At 39.6% G+C, this 20,119-nt stretch overlaps 1 long non-coding RNA gene across 2 annotated transcripts in view; it reads right to left on the reverse strand.

Moving 5' to 3' along the window:
• Nucleotides 1-20,119, reverse strand: part of LOC132435532 (uncharacterized) — a 43,082-nt gene that overhangs the window by 1,557 nt on the left and 21,406 nt on the right. The window contains exons 4-5 of one of the 2 annotated variants that reach the window (XR_009521569.1): nucleotides 13,175-13,244; nucleotides 474-644 (exon numbers count right to left, since the gene is read on the reverse strand). This is a non-coding gene — a long non-coding RNA (uncharacterized lncRNA). Of the gene's footprint in view, nucleotides 1-473; nucleotides 645-8,369; nucleotides 8,529-13,174; nucleotides 13,245-20,119 lie in introns of those variants that run through there. The other variant, XR_009521570.1, reaches the window with a different exon arrangement.

Consider the following 20,119-nt stretch of genomic DNA (forward strand, 5'->3'; position numbering starts at 1 on the left):
CAGGTGTATGAGCAGAGGGGCTGGGGATGGCCAATGAGCCTCAGACTCCTCTGAAGTAGGAGTTCAATATTAAATGCTGGAGGGAGGTGAAGGAGGTTGAAGAAGAAGCTAGGGCCATGGTGAACGTTCAGACTTGTCCTTGAGAGGAAAAGGAGACAAGAAGAGGTCTGCTCGCTTCTCCTGAATTGATCCTTAAACTTTATACAAGTGGAATTATCCAGTATGTATTTTTTCATATCTGCGTTCTTTTGACTGCAATTCATCCATTTGTTGAAATTAGTTATTTAATTCTCATTGCTTTATAGTATTCCATTTATAATTATACCGTAGTGTATTTATTGATGGATACTATTGCTGCTGTGAATATGCTTGAGTATGTTTTTTGTGAACATATGTGCACATTTCTATTGGTATATATGTAGGGGTAGAATTGCTAGGATATAGAACACATGTATGTTCTCTGTCTGACTTACTTCACTTAGAATTATAATCTCTAGGTCCATCCATGTTGCTGTAAAAGGCATTATTTCATTTTTTATGGCTGAGTAATATTCCATTGTATATATGCACCACATCTTCTTTATCCATTCCTCTGTCGATGGACATTTAGGTTCCTTCCATGTCCTGGCTACTGTGTGTGGAATCTAAAAAGACGATACAAATGAACTTATTTACAAAACAGAAACAGACGGACAGACTTTGAAAGTAAATATATGGTTACCAAAGGAAAGAGGTGGGGTGGAGGGATAAATTAGGTGTTTGGGATTAACATATACACACTACTATATAAAAAATAGATAAACAACAAGGGAACTCTACTCAATATTCTGTAATAACCTATATGGGAAGAGAATCTGAAAATGAATGGATTCATGTACATGTACAACTGAATCACTTAGCTGTACACCTGAAACTAATATATTATAAATCAACTATGCCCCAATATAAAATAAAAATTAAAATAAAAAACCGCATGTGTGTTCAAGTTTAGTAGATAATGCCAGTTTTCCAGTGTTTTCCAACCACCTGTAGGCATAGTTGTTCTGATTTACTCTCCTATAAATATGTGAATTCTATTTGCCCCAAACACAACACTTGGTCTATCTGTCTGTCTTTCATAGACTTTATCTAATCTGCACTGTGGTTTTAGTTTGCATTTATCTGATGACTAATGAAGTTAAGCACCTTTAACGTATTTTCTTGCATATTTCTAAAGAATTTAGATATTCTTTTTTCAAGTGCCTGTTCAAGTCTTTCTCCTACTCGGGCATGTCTGCCTTTTTCTTACTGATTTGTAAAAGTTCTTTTTATGTTCTAGATAGCCTTTTGTCAGATATATCTCATATAATATTTTTCTGTCTGGTGGCTTGCCTTTTCCTTCTCTTAATGGTATCTTTTGATGTTCAGAGGATTTTAATTTTAATGGAGTCCTGTTCATCAATTTTTGTCTTTTATGGTTAGCTAATGTGTGTGTGTGTGTTGTCTAAGGTTTGCTTCCCCCAAGCTTATGAAGAAGTTCTTGTTTGTTTTCTTTTAAATCTTTATTGTTTCACTGTTCACATTTAGATCTACAAGCATCTGGATTTGACTTTTATGTATGGTGTGAGGTGGAGGGTCAAGGTTCATTTCTACTATCCCTCCACCGTGTATATCCTAGTGACCAGAACAATTTATTGAAAAGATGACTCTTTTCTCATAGGAAGGTTTAACAAAACACATGGGAAGGGCTAAGGGAACAAATGATTGTGAAACCATTGCTGAAGTTCTCAGCTGGCAACACTAACTCATGAGATGTGCGGGAGATTGCCTGAAAGCTACTGAGAAACTCACAACCACTTTCTACCCATGCTTTTAGCTAGGAGGCAGGCTATGCTTCGAACTGCCATGGCTACTAGAGAGTACTGCTTTTTCCTCTCTCGCTGTCATACTCACGTGGAAACCGATGGGGAAAGGAAGTCTGGAAATGTCCTGCTAGAATTCTCCTCCAGAATTTAGAGAAGGCTGTAGAAGGGGCCCAACTGGAATATAGTTCAGCACAGTCACTTAATGTGTTTGTGTCTCAGATAAGGAAATTAAATTTGAAGTCAGATTACAGAGTCTCAAAGGACTTCCTAGCACTAACATTCATTAAAAGCATTGAATATTAGAAAATCTCCCTCAATATAGTTCGTTCATTCATTCAGGTGTGGACTAGGCTAAGAATATAAAACTAAAAGAAGCTCCTTTCATTAGAGGCACTTCCAAAACCACTGAAATAGGGATATACAAAGAGATGATACAGTGCAAAAAAGTAGTGGCTATGGCTGTAAATATACAAAGTGCAGCAGACTATAGGCAAAGGAGCAGCTAGATCAGCCTGGGGTGGCTCCTGCCATGATCCTAGAAGGCTGGATGAGGTCCTGCCTGGAGGAGCAAAGCCTGCCTGTGAGCCCTGAGGAAAGAGCAGCAGGTGCATTCAGGAACACCATGATATTACCTGGGAAGGATGTAAACTCAAGCTTTGCTTCCTTTTATCTTGAATTTTTTGAGGAAAACCACAGGTGCCTTCAAGGAAACAGATGGAAGTTGCAATCTGTTTTGTGTAACAGAAGCATTAGGCAGTGTGTGGGGGGCTTTGGGCAACTTACTTCCTTTTTGCGCTACGACCTTCTCTCTCAGTGAAATCTCCAGGATTCTCCACCCTCCACCCTCCTTTGCAATTGCACAATGCAAGCATCTCAGCTTACTAGGTAGATTTCAGTGGTGTCCAGATTGTCCTTATCTCCTTTATGGGTTTCATTCCAGAATCCTTGGGAAGTGGGGTGCAGTGGTGGCAGAGAGGGGAAGAATGAACTCGGGGTGGGTGTCAGTCAATCGCAGTGGTGTTCAGTGATTTCACATGGATTGAAAAGTGTTGAATCTTGAGGAGGTTGGAAAAGGACCTGCTCCTCATGGGGTCTGGTTAATATTAGGAATTATTGCCTCAAACACTGCAGGTGTGGATCGATCTCTTTCAGTCCCAGTAAATGGGGCTGCAACTGTCTTTGACAGCCTCAAAGCTGCACAGTGCTCAGGCCCCAGGGCAGACAATGATGCGGGGGAGTTGCTGATTTTAGGATAGAAAATTACAATGCTTATATAGTAAACAGCACCTGGAAGTTTACTAATGATATTTACAATTAACAGCAGCAGTGTGGTCTGATTATTCACACGCGCTTTCTATGAAAGAAAAGAAAGGAAGCAGATGTTGAAAAAAGTCACATGGCTTAGATTTTATTGGGAGGGGGACAGTGGTGGTGAGAGAAGAGGATGGAAGGGTAGGAGCAGAAGGAAGGAAAGAGTGTGAGGTAGAGATTTCTTCCTGTTATTTTCTTTAGACCGTCATATGCAAATCGCCCCCTTCCAAATCTGGAAGGTAACCTTCAGATGTGTGTGATATAATGATTCTTCTCTACATTACACATATTTAAAGTCCTATATATTGAAGGGTAATTGGGCAATTTTATAGGAGCATTAGGTATTTAATAGAAACAAATATGACTGGGCAGTTTTCGATTTTCATACTGAGGGTTGGGTCGCTCTGACAAACATGCAGGATGCTGGCTGAATTCCTCCAAATTCCACCGGGTGGGCTTATGGCTAATTTTAGAGGACTCCTATTTTCAACCAGGAAACCATCTGTATTATATTTTAAAGCTTGATGACTGATTCCATTTTTCTTCACCCATCACTGATCAATTTTTTAATCCCTTGCTCAGCCTATGGTAAAGTCCATTTCCTTTATCTATTCTTGCATCTATTTATATATGGGAAAGAAGATGCAACAACCTTAAATAATGTTCTGAAGTATTACATGTTCTCTTATCTCAATACACACATGCAACCAGTAATTCATTTTTCATTATTTTATCCTGGTCTTTGTCTAAACAGACTTATTTTACATAGTTAACAACAATAAGAAAAATGTTATTCTGTATTTCACCTTTTTAAAAAATTTAAAAACACATGGAAATGTTTCTATTTCTACATAGAAAACACATTTTTTCATGTACAAAAATTAACAAACTATTGATGGGGAATTTTGCATTATTTTAGGCAATGCTGTAGTGAGTGCACTGGAGTAGATTTTTGCTTCTGTGAAACTGTCCCTTAGGGAAGATGCCAAATGATGGAATCACCTTGTCACAAGGAAGGGAAAACCATCAAGGGGGTTCTAGATTCTTGCTATTCTATTGCCCTGGAATGTGTTCTCAGTGTATGCTAAGTTCTGCACAGACTTGTCAATATTGGATTGGCTGTGGGTGTATGTTAACTTTTCTATCACAAGGTAGTTAGTTTTAATCTGAATGTCTTTGATTATTGGCTAAGGAATTACAAAATATATTTATTGAGTTTTCTTTCATATGTCAAGGGATCTTTCATATTTTTCCATTTATCCTACTGGAATCTTAACATTTCATTGAAAATTTTCAGTAGACAATAATCTCCATGAGGGCAGGAATATATACATTTTCTTTTTCTTTCAGTTTTGTTCCACTAATGCTTAGAATTATACCTGGCACAAAGATGGTGCTATAAAAGTACTTGTTAAATGACAGAAGCATACATATACATGAAATCCTCACCAATTCCTAGGTATTTGGGAACAAAATGGTTACTTTTTAAAATAAGCTGTCTGTTCTAAGCTTGGAAATTAACTAACTACCATTTTTTAAATATTAACCTTGATTGTTCTCACCTTTTCTTTTTTTAATCAAATTAGCTTTCATAATCTTTTAACAATTACCTTCATTAGATATACTAGAGTATACTTCCAAAGTTCCAAACATTTTTGATCTCTGCTCCCCTAAGATTTTGGTAATATACCCAAGGATTATAAACTGTTGGCTGGACTTGCCCTCTCTCTCCCTCCCTTCCTCGCCCCCAACCCGCTTTCTCCCTTCCTTTCTCCCTTCCTTCCTTCCTTCCTTCCTTCCTTCCTTCCTTCCTCCCTCCCTCCTTCCTTCCTTCCTTCCGTCCTCCCTCCCTCCTTCTCTTTCTTTCTTTCCTTCCTTCCTTCCCTCCTTCCTTCCTTCTTTCTTTCTTTCTTTCTTTTCTTTCTTCTTCCTTCCTTCCTTCCTTTCTTTCTTTCTTTCTTTCTTCCTTTCTTCCTTTCTTCCTTCCTTCCTCTCTTTCTCTCTCTCTCTTTCTTCCTTCCTTCCTTCCTTCCTTTCTTTCTCTCTTTCTCTCTTTCTTCCTTCCTTCCTTCCTTCCTTTCTTTCTTTCTTTCTTTCTTTCTTTCTTTCTTTCTTTCTTTCTTTCTTTCTTTCTTCCTTTCTTCCTTTCTTCCTTTCTTCCTTCCTTCCTCTCTTTCTCTCTCTTTCTCTCTTCCTTCCTTCCTTCCTTCCTTCCTTCCTTTCTTTCTTTCTTTCTTTCTTTCTTTCTTTCTTTCTTTCTTTCTTTCTTTCTTTCTTTCTTTCTTTCTTTCTTTCTTTCTTTCTTTTCTTTTCTTTTCTTTCCTCAGTGTCTCTGCTTCCCAGGACCCCATCAGGAGTATTGCTTCTAGTTGATGTTCCCAATTAACAAATCCATATGGTTTGATTTGTATTTAGATCTGAGTCAAACTTGAATCAGATGCCAAACTCTATGCTGCACTTAGAAGGGATGACAGATATTTCTGTGCTTCTGATTTTTTAACTTATGGTAGATCTTCTGCCATCTCCAATGGACAGTTTGGTTTAGCACATCACTGTACAGCTTTGGAATTTCTATAACTGTCTTTGCAACATCTGTGGATCCACAGTGAAGAGAAAATCGTGTGTAAGAGATAGTGCCATTCAGAGCCTGTCTACTGCATAAAGTAGCAGCATGGCGGCAAATAGTATGGTGAGCAATGGCTAATCACTGTCATTTCCCTTGTTCTCTTCTTTAAAAGGTAAAATACATTAATTAGGTTGGTGTTCACTTAAATGCTGTATTTCAGGCATATTGCAAAGAATATTCAATGGAAATTTCATAGGAAAAAAGAAAGAAAAATTAGTATCCTACATGTCTTTATCAGTGTTTGTCCAATGTATCTCAGTGCTCTGGACCAGTTAACTATCATCCTGGGACCTCAGTTCCTTCATCTATAGGTTGAGAATGATATTAAATGCCTCACTAAACACTTGGATAGTTAAATGTGAAAATGTGTACAAAGCACTCAGTACTTAGCACATGAAAATCTCAGTAACCATTGGTTCTCTTTCCCTTTCTTAGTAGACAGATGGAGGGTGTAGATAACTTCTTGCACATGAGTTCTGAAACCAGCAGCCTGATGGTCTAAATATAGACTCTGCTAAGTTATGCATGTGAAGTTACTAGGTGATTGTCTCATATGCATGGGAAAAGCATTGGTCTTTGGTCATTCAGAGGAGTTAACATCTGGATATTCATAGTCACATAATTTTACCCCCAACAAAATGTCAAAGTTTACACAAACATAAGGATGAGAATTAGAAATTGGTCTTCAGTCTTTCTGAACTTGGTTATACACTTGAGATAAAATCAGAGGAGTATGGAGCATTTTCTATTTGACATGAAATTTCTTTCTCATTTTCATTGTTTTTCAACCCTATGGATTATAAATCAAAGCAACCCTACTAAGAATTGTGCCAGCTCCTTCTGGCAGGCTTCCAAAGGGGGGACTCATCCTTATTACTCCATATATACTAAATTCCACTGGTTTCACCATATTATCAGAAACTTGGTAGCAGGATGGGCAAACAAACTGGCAGTGGTAATACCATAATAGAACATTTTCTATTTGGTTCAGATTGGCCCACTAACCCCTGCCTCAGTCTTATCAGCTAACGAACAGTGTTGTCTCCGGAGCTGACAGGCAAAATATTTCTGCCTAATCCTTCTAGTTGGGGAGACAAAGGAGAGGCACCAGGGGAATATGGGATTGTCTGGGTGAATGACAGCCTACTTCTGCACATCAAACATATTCCAAACACAGATGTCTATTCCCAAAGTACTGTAACTCCACCAGATAAAATCTCACCACTGTCTGTAAGTGATTACTCTATCTAATTTTCATGTTGAAAACAAGTTTTCACCTTAAACAGACCACTATGTAATCATACAGTGGAAGGCTAAAGTCCCATTCTTCAGACCCCAAGATCCACTGCACCATGAATGGGACCTTGGATTAACGGGATGGCTACCAGTTTACTTATGACTCCAAATGTTCCTCACATTACGTTCTTCCAGGAATCTCCAGTCCAGGACCATTGATCTAGCTGTCACCACCTGCAACTTATATCCTGGACTCTTCCATGGTGAGAATTATTAAATAGAGGACCAAGAGGTTCTAGAATAGATATGAATTATATGGGTGTTTAAACTCTACCCTTGAGAGGCCATGAATGGTATGTAGAGGCTGACATTATCTCAGAACTTTATAAAGCCTACAAAAATTGTGAAAGTCCCTTGGGTAGAGAGGAGGTTGTTGAGTTCCCGTGGTAGCAGCAGAAGGTGGAGGAGGGAGGGTATAGCAACCTGGGACCAAAGAGAATCATTGCCCACAGGCAAGGGGAGGGATGGACTGAGTAGGTTTTGATTTTTCTTTTTTTAACTCTAGCTCATGTTTCTCTAGATGGATGTCTATCAGCCTTGACATCAACAACAGTAAGACAGAATTCATCAGCCCACTCCTAGATAGAGGTGGAAGGGTGACATTAATTCAGTGCTAGACCAGAGCATGGATACAGTCCACAGCAGGCAGTGCCTCATGGCTGCCATATATATATCCATATATATATGGATATTCTCAGAAAGAACAGGAAAAGTATTGGAAGCAGGGACAAGTATACAAGAAGAAGACTTGGCTATGGAAAATGAAATAATAGAAATAAAGAACTCAATGAATGGATTTTTACAGAGGAATAGGTATGGCTGAAGAATAAATTAGTAGGTTCAATGCTGCTTTCAAGTAATTCTCCCAGAGTACACCTGTAAGCAGTAGTGTAATATGATGGTTGGGAAAAAAATTAAAAGATATGGAACTAGAAGTGACAACACTAATTTCATAAAAATTCCAAGGACAAGAAATGAGTCATTTGATGGAAGGAAATACTGTCATTATATATTAGAATATTTATCCTCATTTCCATTCTTCAAAGTGATTATTAATTTGCATCTTCTCCTTTAGCATTGCATCATCTGTATCCTACCTTCATACAAGTCAGAAGTCCTAGCTCCTTTCATCTCCTCTATCTCCCTGCCCCATTCTATTTTCTCCAACATTCCGTGTAAGTGTTTTTTGGTTTTTTTTTTTTTTTTTTTTGCAGTATGCGGGCCTCTCACTGTTGTGGCCTCTCCCATTGCGGAGCACAGGCTCCAGACGTGCAGGCTCAGCGGCCATGGCTCACGGGCCCAGCCGCTCCATGGCATGTGGGATCTTCCTGGACCGGGGCACGAACCCGTGTCCCCTGCATCAGCAGGCAGACTCTCAACCACTGCGCCACCAGGAAAGCCCAAACGTACAACATTTGTACTATGAATGTCAGTCAGCTGAATGAGTGGACCTATTAAGAAAAGAAGAAGAAATGCACATATAGATTAGAAGGGAAGAGATGAAATTGTCGTTATTTGAAGATCACATGATCATTTCAATAGAAATCCGAAGAGAGGTGAGGGTAATCAAATGGTTCATCAATTGAAGAGCCATTACTATTGTGAAGTTCAGCCAGATGGCCAGAGAGATAGTCAATCAGCACAACCCAGCAGTGTTCCTTCACACCAGCTAGAAATTTGACACCCAGGAAATGGTATACAAAGTCATAGAGATGCAATGTATAATTGCAACAAAAAACATAGTTTTTCAAAACAACAATGTACAAAATCATTATCAAGAATAAGTAACTCCAAAGATGAGAGAGAGAGAGAAAGACAGAGAGAGAGAGAGAGAGAGAGAGAGAGAGAGAGAGAGAGAGAACTGCACAGGAGTTCCCTGATTGGATGAGCGAGTTTTCAGCCCTCGAATTTGTCATCCCACTGCTTTCTGGCCTCCATGCTTCTGAGGAGAAATCACCTATTTATCTTATTGAGGATTATTTGTATGTGAAGAATTCTCTGAATATGGGTTTGGAAGGCACTCCACACCGGTTCTGCCTCTTCTCGTGGTTGCCAAGCTACTGATTTTCATTGTTATTGTAGAGTATTGGTTTTCAAGGCTCTCATAGAGCTGGAGAAAGGAGGAAGGCAGTAGGGCAAGTTATACTACAACTTGCTTTTCTTACAGAGATACAGTCATTTTTCTTGAATAAATGCTCCTCAGAATGCTTCAAGCCTCTGGCTAATTTCTAGAGTTCTGACAAGGTTGATTCTGACAATTTTTTTTTTTTTTTTGGCCAGGGTGTTTACTACTTTCATGGAGGAATTTCCAAATGTCCTCACTCTGCCTTTTTTGTTGACATCACTGCTGTATGAGTTAATTTTAAAATATTGTTTCTATCAGTGCAGTGCAATCCTAAGTAAATTCTCAGTACCAGTTTTGTTTTTTTGGTTTTTTTTGGAAGTTGGCAAATTGATGTCACAATATTTTCAATAGTTAAGAAATGTTAGAGAAGAGAGGAGGTAGAGGCAAACCCTACCAGATAATAAGATGTTTCAAAACAATCATAGAATTTCAAAGCCATAAACTATAAAGGGAAAATTAATAGATAGGACTACATCAACATATAAATCTGTATTTAATCAAGGACATTGGAGACAAACTTGTAAGAAGAGATACAAGTGAAAAGATATTTATAAAATATTAAATTTACAAAATATTCACATCTAGACCACATAGGAACTCTTGCAAATCAGCAAGAAAAGAAAAACCCATCAGAAAAATGACCAAAGTATAAAGAATATGAATAGTCAATTTATAGGCCTGGAAGTATAAGCGAGTAATAGATAAAACAAATTCAGATTCAGTGGCAACAAGAGGAATGTTGATTTTAAAAAGCAAATGGGGACATTCATTTTAGTTCTGTGTATGGTGGCATATGTAGGAATACATGTAATAAGTTCTACTCAGTAATCTGAATATAAGATCTGAAAAACTTAATATTGAATTTAAAAAAAAAACATTGAATTTATATTTAATGTGATCATAAGTCTCAGTTGGGCTAGGATAATCCCAGTTTTTCCCTGTTATCTCGAAGTAATTATCACTAGCTCCCCTTTTAAAATCTCAAAGTGTCCTGGCTTGGAAAATAAGTTGTATGGTCACTATACAACTTATTATACAATACCATTAATTAAATTAAAATGCAACAGCCTCAGAATATATTTGTCAGGAAATATATTGGTTTTATAAATGTGAGATCCAAAGACAAAGAAATGACTAAAAAGTATCTTTGGGGGGACTGAGGGAGTGACGGAAGGAACAGGAAATATTTAATAATAACATAGGGAATCTGGGACTTGGTGCTGAGGTTTGAAATTAGGAGTTTCCTGGCCCCTTCTTTCCACAGTCAATGGTTAGTTCCCAAATTATGTAAGTGCCACCCCTACTTCTTTGGATAAACCTGAGAAAGGTGATACTTTGGGGTACATAATGGAGTCCTTCCCAGAGTAGTAAAACGGATCATTTTTTAAATGTATGTAGCATGTATCCAGGAGCCAAGCACATCTCATACATTAATAAGAAGTCTCAGCTGTATAAACCAAAGTTAAAGATTTTAAATTCTGGAACTCTCCTTTTACACTAAACAAACACGGAAAAGAGTTTAATTGGGTCCTAATCTCATCAGATCCTATTGCCTTCTTAGGTTCACAAAGTTGGGTTGAGGGCTGGCCCATGGAAACTTATGCTGCCTTGGGACCTTTGTCTATTCTTCAAGAGTTGTAACAGTTGGAATAAAAGTTTCAAAGACCTATAGGGAAAGATAAAACTCTCAGAGGTATCAACTCCACATGAAAGAGGTCTACAAAAGGCAATTTTTTTAACACTGTGGGAAAAAAAAATAACTCTTGGAAATGGCAATTTTCTCATTAGGTAGAATATTTATTTTCCCTTGATTTTATAGGCTCTACTGTGTGCCTTCATTTCTTAACTCATTTAATTCTCTCAACAATCCTATAATGTTAAGACAAATCATTATCCTTACTTTATAATAAGCCTGTAGGAAGGTTGGTACATAAACCCTCATCTCTTAAACATCAAAGTCCCTTATGTCACATTCTTTTATTAATCAGGATTTGGTCACAAATAGAGAAGCAACTTTGTATTTTAGATAAGGGAAAATTTAGGCTCACATTTTTCATCAAAAATTAAAACAAAATAAAGCAGCATGATTTCCAAGCAAATAGTTTGTTAAATAAAATGTTTGTAAGCGTTGCATTATCGTGTCTATTTTTGCGGGTCTTTGGTCTATCTTTCGGAACAGACTGTGGCAGGGGCAAAAAACTGTATTCCACACTTTGTGCCTTTTCCTGGGATCCCAAGAGAAAGACATTTCTAGCCACCCCTGCAGTTAGGAGGGGGCTGTAGGACTCAGTTCTGGCCAGTGGAGCATAGGGGGATGTGAAAAATCCCAGTTCCAGGTGACATCCGCACCCACATCCTACAGTGCCTCCAGTCCCCTTTTTCCTGCCATCAAGCCCCTCTCCAGATGGCTCTCTGCCATCTGGAGAACCTGGAACCCAAGCAGCTACAAGGCGGAGGAGAGCTGCTTTACCTGCAGGAGGCTCTGTGGGAGAACAGACACGTTTATTGTGCTGAACCATGTGGATGATTTGTGTGTTTCTTATAGCAGCTATCTGGTATTGATTGCCTTAACTCTCAAAGGGATGCCAAGACATGGTATATTTTATCTTGCTGAAGAACAAGGATAATTGTCAGTCTATTTCTTCTACTTTCCATAAAGAGAAAAAAAATCAACACATTAGGTAATATTAAGGGGTCCCTGACTAGTTTGTGGACTCCTTGTTGACATGGATTTTGTAACATTCACTTTTGTATTTTGTGTCCCCCTTTCTCCAAATGGAGAACCTGGCATGTGGAGGTTGCTCAGTAAGTGTGTCCAGAGGCACTGATGGAGGACGAGTCATTATTTTTTAAATTTTATTGAAGTATAGTTGATTTATAATGTTGTATTTGTTTATTCTGTACAGCAAAGTGATTCAGTATCCTTTTTCATATTATTTTCCATTATGGTTTATCACAGGACATTGAATATAGTTCTGTGTGCTACACAGTAGGACCTTGTGGTTTATCCACCTTGTGACTCATTCTTTTAATATATTCTCATAAAGTGCAGCCTAAAATTTTTGAAAATACTTGAATAGTAACTATGACTTAACTTGTTGATTTACTCAAAAATGATAAACCACTGAATAATAAGCAACAAAATGATAAGTAAAATCTCATATGTACAAATAAAATAAATCTGATTTTATTAATGTTAAAATTTCTACTTTTGATTAACAAATGGTTCTGCACCATTTGCATTAACTGAAATTAATACAGCCTCCACACATATGGAGTTTTGATCACATGTCATCCTTCTAATAATTCTGAGATATTCTGTGCCCGACAGTCTTCCGAGTTTCCTTAAGCACTAATATCTCATTATACTACGAAACCAAAGGAAGTGTATGTCAGATCTTTCTCTCTTTCCATTTACAAGCTTGCTTTGGAAATGGGTTAACTTTAATTAGTTTCATATGTGTGTGTTGTCTTTTATAATTTAAATAGTGTGTGGATTTAAAACCATTAATCTCACTTCCTAAACCACTTTCTCTGTGTATTTTTCTCTCTCAGTTTTGAACATCACTAGAGATGGCCAGCATACAGTAGCCACATGACCTAATGTAAGTCAGAACAACCCTATGCGAAATGAAACTAGACTGGCCCATCCCCTCCCCTTAGTGACCCCTTGAAGCTGTTTAGAGAAGATGAAGGAATAATTTTAATGAACCAAAGAGCTATTGCAAAGCCACATTCCTCACTGTCTGCCAGAAACTGGCACAGATAAACTATTCCAGGGTTTATTTCATGCAAACAAGACAATAAAAGTGACCAACATAATTGCCATTGTCTTGTTTATAAGCATCAGTGTTTTCACAGAGAAGCCACTGAGCCTGCTCAGTCCACGTTTGTCCACTGCTTCTCCCCGGCTCTGGCAATTCAGTCTCTAACAAGCATCTGGAGGGAGGAACCATGGGAGCTTTCACTTACCTGTCTGTGCTAGCACTGGATTGACCAGCAGGTTGGTGTTTGGACAGGCTGGTGAGGGACCCAAAGGAGGCTGAAGGAGAAATGGTAAAGGCAGATATGTGTTAACTGCTTTTTGGGAACAACTGTGACCTCTAACAAGACATTAATAATTAGCAAAGACTCAGAAACTTGACTCTTATTTGCATTCCTAATAATTGTTACAAAAACAATAAAGAAAAATATAATAAGTATAAGAATATGATAGTGCTAAAGACTTGTCCACCAAATCTCATCCTTTTGGATGTTTGTAACCACAGTGATCTAATACGGATGGATTAGGAACCTGAAATGATTAGGAGATATTCATTCATTTCACGCATATTTTTTTCACGCATATTTGCTGAGCCCCTTCTAGGTGCCAAGGAATGTAAAAGGCATTGACACAAAACCAAGTGAGCTGGTCTGCCCTTAACTGATCAGATTTAATGTGAATGCAATCTTGAGAGCTCACTGCTTCAGCAGGAATGGTTTTCAGGTCTTACAGTACTGCTCTCCTGAGATATGACTCAGCCCAGAATAAATATGTGTGTTGCTCTGAAGGATTTTACTGTTAGAAATTATCTTCATTGTTTTCACTGATGTCCAAGTGCCCCAAAGTGAGTGTAAAAGTTTAACTTGTCCTTTTATTAAATACAAGCTTGCCTTTCTAAGCAAATAATAGAAACTAACAGCCAGTACAAGGTATAGGAGAATATAAAACAATGAAATTTTGCTATTTGCTGCAACATGGATGGAACTGGAGGGTATAAGTCAGAGATACAAAGACAAATGTATGTTTTCATTTATATGTGGAATCTAAAAAATAAAACAAATGAATATAACAAAACAGAAACAGACTCACAGATACTGAGAACAGACTAGTAGTTACCAGAGGGGAGAGGGATGAAGGAGGGCAAAATAGGTGAAGGGGGTTAAGAGGTACAAACTACTAGGTATAAAATAAATAAGTTACAAGGATGTGATATATACAGCATAGGCTATATAGCCAATATTTTATAATACTTTATAATTATTTTCTGGAGTATAATCTATAAAAATACCAAATCACTAAATCACTATGTTGTACACCTGAAACTATTATAAGCCAACTACAATTTAAAAAAAAAAAGAACTACAATAGACAATGATGTCTTCTGCATTGTGGTTGTAGCCATCAAAGCTATGAGCTCAAAAGGAATCACAAGCCTTCTACTGACAAACGTCTAGTGATCTCTCTCAGATGCTGCTGGCTGCCCTGCTATACATTCTTAGTTGTGAATTCTTCTCCTGGATCTGACCCCACATCATTCTTTATGTTTTAGGGGAATCTGTCCCTAAAGTCTGACTATGGAAGAGGACACCACCTCCTGTGGCTTCAGAGATTGGTCCACTTATTTTTATATTTTAGAGATTGAAGCACAGACCTTGGGGCCAGTAAATCTGGATTTGAACCCTATCTCCCTCACACTAGCTGTGTGGCTTTAGGTGAGATATCCACCTTCCTGCAGACATTCAGCTTTAGCTTTCTCATCTTTAAAAGCAAAAATGAAAGAATGCATAGCAATGCATGCAGCGGGCATCTTGGTCCCCAGGTCAGTGTACAGCGGGGCACCCCAGTTCCCTTCTGGTGCTTCTAGCCTCCAGCTGCCGTTTCCCAGTCCAAGATGGGCTTTGCTACGCCAGGCCAGGGCAGGGCTGGAGGGACCCCATAGGGCATGATCCAATTCATCTCCATCTCTTTTTGCAAGACGTTTCGCACGTTGGTTTTACGTTCTCATTTTGTCACTTTTATTCCCCAGTGCTGATGCTTGGCCATCCATGTTGGCTGAGTTTCTCCCTTACAGTTAACTTCATCTGAAGCTTCTCATTCTGTCTCTTCTTTAGTTTCCATACAGATTCACCTTAGTTGTCATTATCTGCTTTTCACGTCTTCATAACAACAAAGGGGCTGCAATGTGCAATGAGCTCTAGAATAAGTTTAAGTTTGAATCTGGATTCTATAGACTGGCTGTGATTTAGGATGAGTTATTTAAGCCTTTCGTACCTCAGTTTACTCATCTATAAAACGGGGTTAATCATACTGAATTAGTTTTCCAGCACTGCTGTCATGAAGCACCACAGTCTGGGGGCCTTAAACCATAGAAATGTATCATCTCTGCACTTCTGGAGACCAGACGTCTAAGATCAAGGTGTTGGCAGGGTTGGTTTCTTCTGGAGGCTGTGAGGGAGAATCTGTCCCAGCCTCTCTCCTTGGCTTGGAGATGGCTGTCTTCTACCTGGGACTCTTCCACTGTCTTCCCTCTTTCTGCCTCTGTTTCCAAATGTCCCCGTCTTATAACGACATGAGCCAAGTTGAATTAAGATCCACCTGAATGCCCTCATTTTAACTTGATTTCCTCTGTAAAGACCCCTGTCTCCAAATATAGGCACATTCTGAGATACTGGAAGTTAGAAGTCCAATATATGAGTTTGGGGAAGATTCAACCCATAACACATATTAATCTCCATTATAACCTCAGTGGGAGGCAAAATGATTGCAGATTTAGAACAGAGCCTAGTTTGTGGTCAGCAGAAGAAGAGTGATTTATGAATAATAAAGTGGTCGTCCTAGTTCTCCTTTAGGAGAGATTTTTGTACTTTCAGTCTTTTTTCTAGGTCATTTCTTAACCACTCAGCATCTCTAGAGTTCTCCTTTGAGCTCCCTCCAAAACGCTTGACTTTTTAGTTGCAAAGCCTAGAAATGGGAGGTGGAGGCCAAGAGATAGTCTGAGAGCCACACTGACCTTCCAGAGGGTCTGCTTGCATTGCACACAGGGTGGCTTATGGCTGTACTTGGGCTTTCGCTCTCCTGGCTGCTCTGCCATGCTTGCTCCGAATACCCACATACCATCCGCTTCTACACAGACCACCTCCCCTCTCACAGAAGGACCTGCTTGGCCTTATTGTCCCCTCAGTCTTGTAGGACACCCACAAAGCGGCTCAAGTCTTTTAAACATGGAGAACAGACAGCCTTGCCTCTGCCTGACACTCAGCAGGACAGGAGACTGGCTTGCTGATTTCCTTATTTTCTGATATCAACCCCCTAAAGCAACTGGATCTTTGGGTTGCATGTACTAGTGACATTTTACGCATATGAGTGAGCTGACAGCTCCAATGAGCTGCCCTGTCATTTCAGAAGAAGGAGAACTCATCAGGAAGTCAGAAATTCTGTCTCAGCATCCGGATTCTGCCCCCAGGAAATAAGGCCCCTCCTCTCTCTGGGATGCGGGTGTCCCTCTACACAGGGGGACCCACAGTGCGGACGTTTCCTAGCTCACATCCTCATGATAGGGTGGACAACACACCCTGGAAAAAGACGTAAAGTTCAAAAAATTGTCTAATCATTCAGTTTCTAGCTCGACACTGGGATGTGGACGCCCAAGCACACTCTTCCCCTGTGGCCGGTCTAACTTTAGCTGGTCTGTGGGTGAGATTTTATCAAGTCACTTTATTGTTGTTTGGTCTTTGGATGAGGTGAGAAGGAATAAAGAAGAAAGGCTGAGACACCTGTGCAGACTTTCAGAAGAAAAGGACTTTTTGGACCCTTCCTTCCCTACTCAACAACAGTGCTGCAAACATCTTTCTTCCTTGTCTGCTATTCAAAGCAGCGAATACTGGAGAAAACTTCGCTGCAAAATGCATTTGAATTCTATTTGGGAATAATGTTTTCAGATTCTACACTTGAGAAGGAGCTTAGTGTTACACTATTTACTTCCTCAAAGCAGTTTTATTGTCTTATTAAAATAATTACTGTGTTACATTAGGGAGACCAGACACTAGTCTTAGGCAGAAGCCTAAAATCTGTTTTATTGATATTTAACAGAATAGTACTTGATACCAATTTTATACTGTAATGGACTGCTCTCTCTCTGAATGAGTGTCTTCCACCTTTTTCAAACTTCTATTACTGCTCTTAAATATGCACACACATCACATACATACACACACCACACACACATATCACATACATACACACACATCTCACATACACACATCCCACATACACACACATCGCACACGCATCACCTACACACACCACACACAGCACATACACACATACCACTCACACAGACACACCACACACACACGTGCCTGACATACACATACACCACATACACACGTACCATATACACACACACCACACACAAACCCAGTTAAAGAAAAGAATCGGCCTGTGCTTTGCAACTCCCCAAGTATCCACACCAGTGATTCTTGATTCTTAAATTCAGTGTGTATACAATACCCAGCAGTCTGTTAAAATGCAGATTTGGGACTCAAACCTATAGATGTCGATTTAGCTATGAATAAGGAAGACCCCTTGCCTCTGCGTTTTTGCCAGCATCCAAGCGATTGTAATGCAGATGGCCCATGGGCTTTGCTTTCACAAACACTACTCTACACCAACAAATTCCCTACCAACCAGTTCCTGAGGCCACCCTGCCTGGAGCAAAGCCTTCTGCAGGGGCTTCCCCTGTACCGGGGGGCAGCGGCTTTCAGGAGTGGAGCTTCCAGTGTCTTGGTCAAATGTGTGAGCTCTTTGGTCACCACACACCCTCTTCTGGTCTGACTCTGCCCCACTTCTCCAGGACTGCATTGAAAATAAATTCTCCACACCTCTGATTCCTCCTCCTCTTGAATTAATATTAGATGAGTTCCTGTGCAGACCTGACAACCTCTAACCCAAGACATAGCCTTATGCTTACGAATGAGAGACCCTAAATCAGAATCCGGAATGGTCAGAGCACAGCTGACCTGGTTCCCATTTTGAGGATTGAGCCTGAATACGATTTGTGACCTGCTTAATGAGATCTCTCAGTTCTGTAGACTTCTGTATGTCCTTCTTCTGCGGCACTTGTCACTCTGCCATGCATTATGGTTCATTTAGTTCATGCTCCTGGGGACTTTATGAGACTTAGTGTCCACCTTACTTAGCATGGCACCAGGCATCAAAAGTAAAACCAATAACTGAATCGATAAATTCATTCAAATAAAAAGCAACCGTACTTTCAAACCCTCTGGCCTCTAAGAAGACAGGCTAATAATTCATGCCCTCACTCAACCAATGCTAAATCTCGATTTAGTGATTTTCTCATTATTTGAGTATTTAGGTATTCTTCAAGGACAGTTGATTAGTCAATGGATTGATTTGCTTGAAGGGACAGCATATTTCTGCTCTATTGTCCCAAACTGAATGGTTTTCACCTCCCACAGGCTTGAACTCTTCCTGTGGGAGGATCATTCTTTCATTTTGTCTCATGAGAAATGTGTACTGAACGGTTATCCTGTGATAGGCAGTGGCCTAAGCAGGAGGGAGGCAAAGAAGGAAATAAAGCATCTCTGTCCTGATGGATCACCTGTAGCACGTGGTCAACTCTTTCTAGAGGGCTAAGGAAAAAATTGAAAAGACTCTTAAAGAAGAAGCATGGATCTGTGGGAGAGGACATTCTGGGTAAATATAAACCTGGAATTGAAAAAATGAACAACATAATGTAGCAATCATATGTGACTTGGGCCTGGTTTCCCAGGAGACAGCTTGTTTAGATGGAGATGTGCCTGTAACACATTTCTTGAGGGTTTCCCCAAGATCTTCTATTGGGGAGTGAGGAAGTAGGATTGGTCAGAAGGGGCCTGTGAACCGGGCTGCAGCTGTAGTACAAGCCAGTCTCAAAGCCGATGGGGACGTCTCTTCAGAGTTGTCCTGCTTAGGGTCAGGGGCCAGGATCTTATGCCGCCACATTGAGCCATCCTAGGGCTCAATGCCCCTACCCTGAAGGGTGTTACTTTCATCTAGGTAGCTGTCTTTGGCTGGGGACGATTCTTGGAGAGGGACTTAGCTGAGAGCTGTCAGTTGCCGATATTCCCAGCATCCAGAGAGCGAGTGCTTCAGTCCTCCCCCAGGTCTGGGCTACACAGCAGCATCCACTACAGTCAGGCCAGGAAGTAGGAGTGGTGAGAAGACAGCTGCCTGTGCAGAGGTGACAGACAGTGAGGTGGGGTAAGGATCAGAGATCAGATCCAGAAGGATGCTGTTCATCAGAGGCTTGGGTTTATCCTTAGAATAATGAGGACCACTCAAAAGTTTGAAGAAAACAAACAAATGAACAAATAAAAACCATGATCAGAAGGCTCTCTGGGTTGGGTAACATGAAGATGGCTTGGAAGTCAGGAAAGTCTTGAAAATCTTGAGAAAAGTGATAGGAAAGAGGCATGGATTGGCGAGCTATTTGGATGGGAAAAAAACTAAAAGTGAGTGATTGATTCTTGTGATCAGTGAGGGAGAGGAACAGAGTTATAGAAACTGACAAACAAAAAGAACTTTGATGTCCACAGTAAAGAAATAGGGAACCCCATGCAGTGCCTCTTAGTGTCTGGAGGTGAGTTCACTTAGGAGGTCAGGGTAAAGAAGAGATCCACTATTCATACGATGCATTCCTTACCCAGGTACACAAGAATGAAGAATATGATGGTTCAGTACAGGGAAATTTTCTTCTTCTTTTGTCTCAACAATTCATGTATGACAAAAAAAAAAAAAATAAAGAAAATAAAGAAAAAAAAACTATTGGAGGTGATTGGTGAGCATTTGATGAACAAATTCATATTTTTCAAGATAACCAACCCAAACTAAAGTAGAATCATTGCTAATTAAGAACATGTGAATAAATCCAAATACCTAAGTGTTTGTGAGGCTTTATATTTACTATCTTCATGGTCTCAGACTAATAGATTCCTCAGCTCTACAGCAATTCTGTTTGGAGGTTATCTAGTGGAAGAAGAAGCAGCAGAGGAATTAAGGAGAGAAGACGTGCAATTAATTAAAAGGGTGTTAGTTCTTGCTCCTAATTAAAATCAAGTAAAAATTGGAATTTGACAGATGTTTGGTTAGAAAGA

The sequence above is a fragment of the Delphinus delphis genome, chromosome 12, assembly GCF_949987515.2.
Source record: "Delphinus delphis chromosome 12, mDelDel1.2, whole genome shotgun sequence".
Taxonomy (NCBI): domain Eukaryota; kingdom Metazoa; phylum Chordata; class Mammalia; order Artiodactyla; family Delphinidae; genus Delphinus; species Delphinus delphis.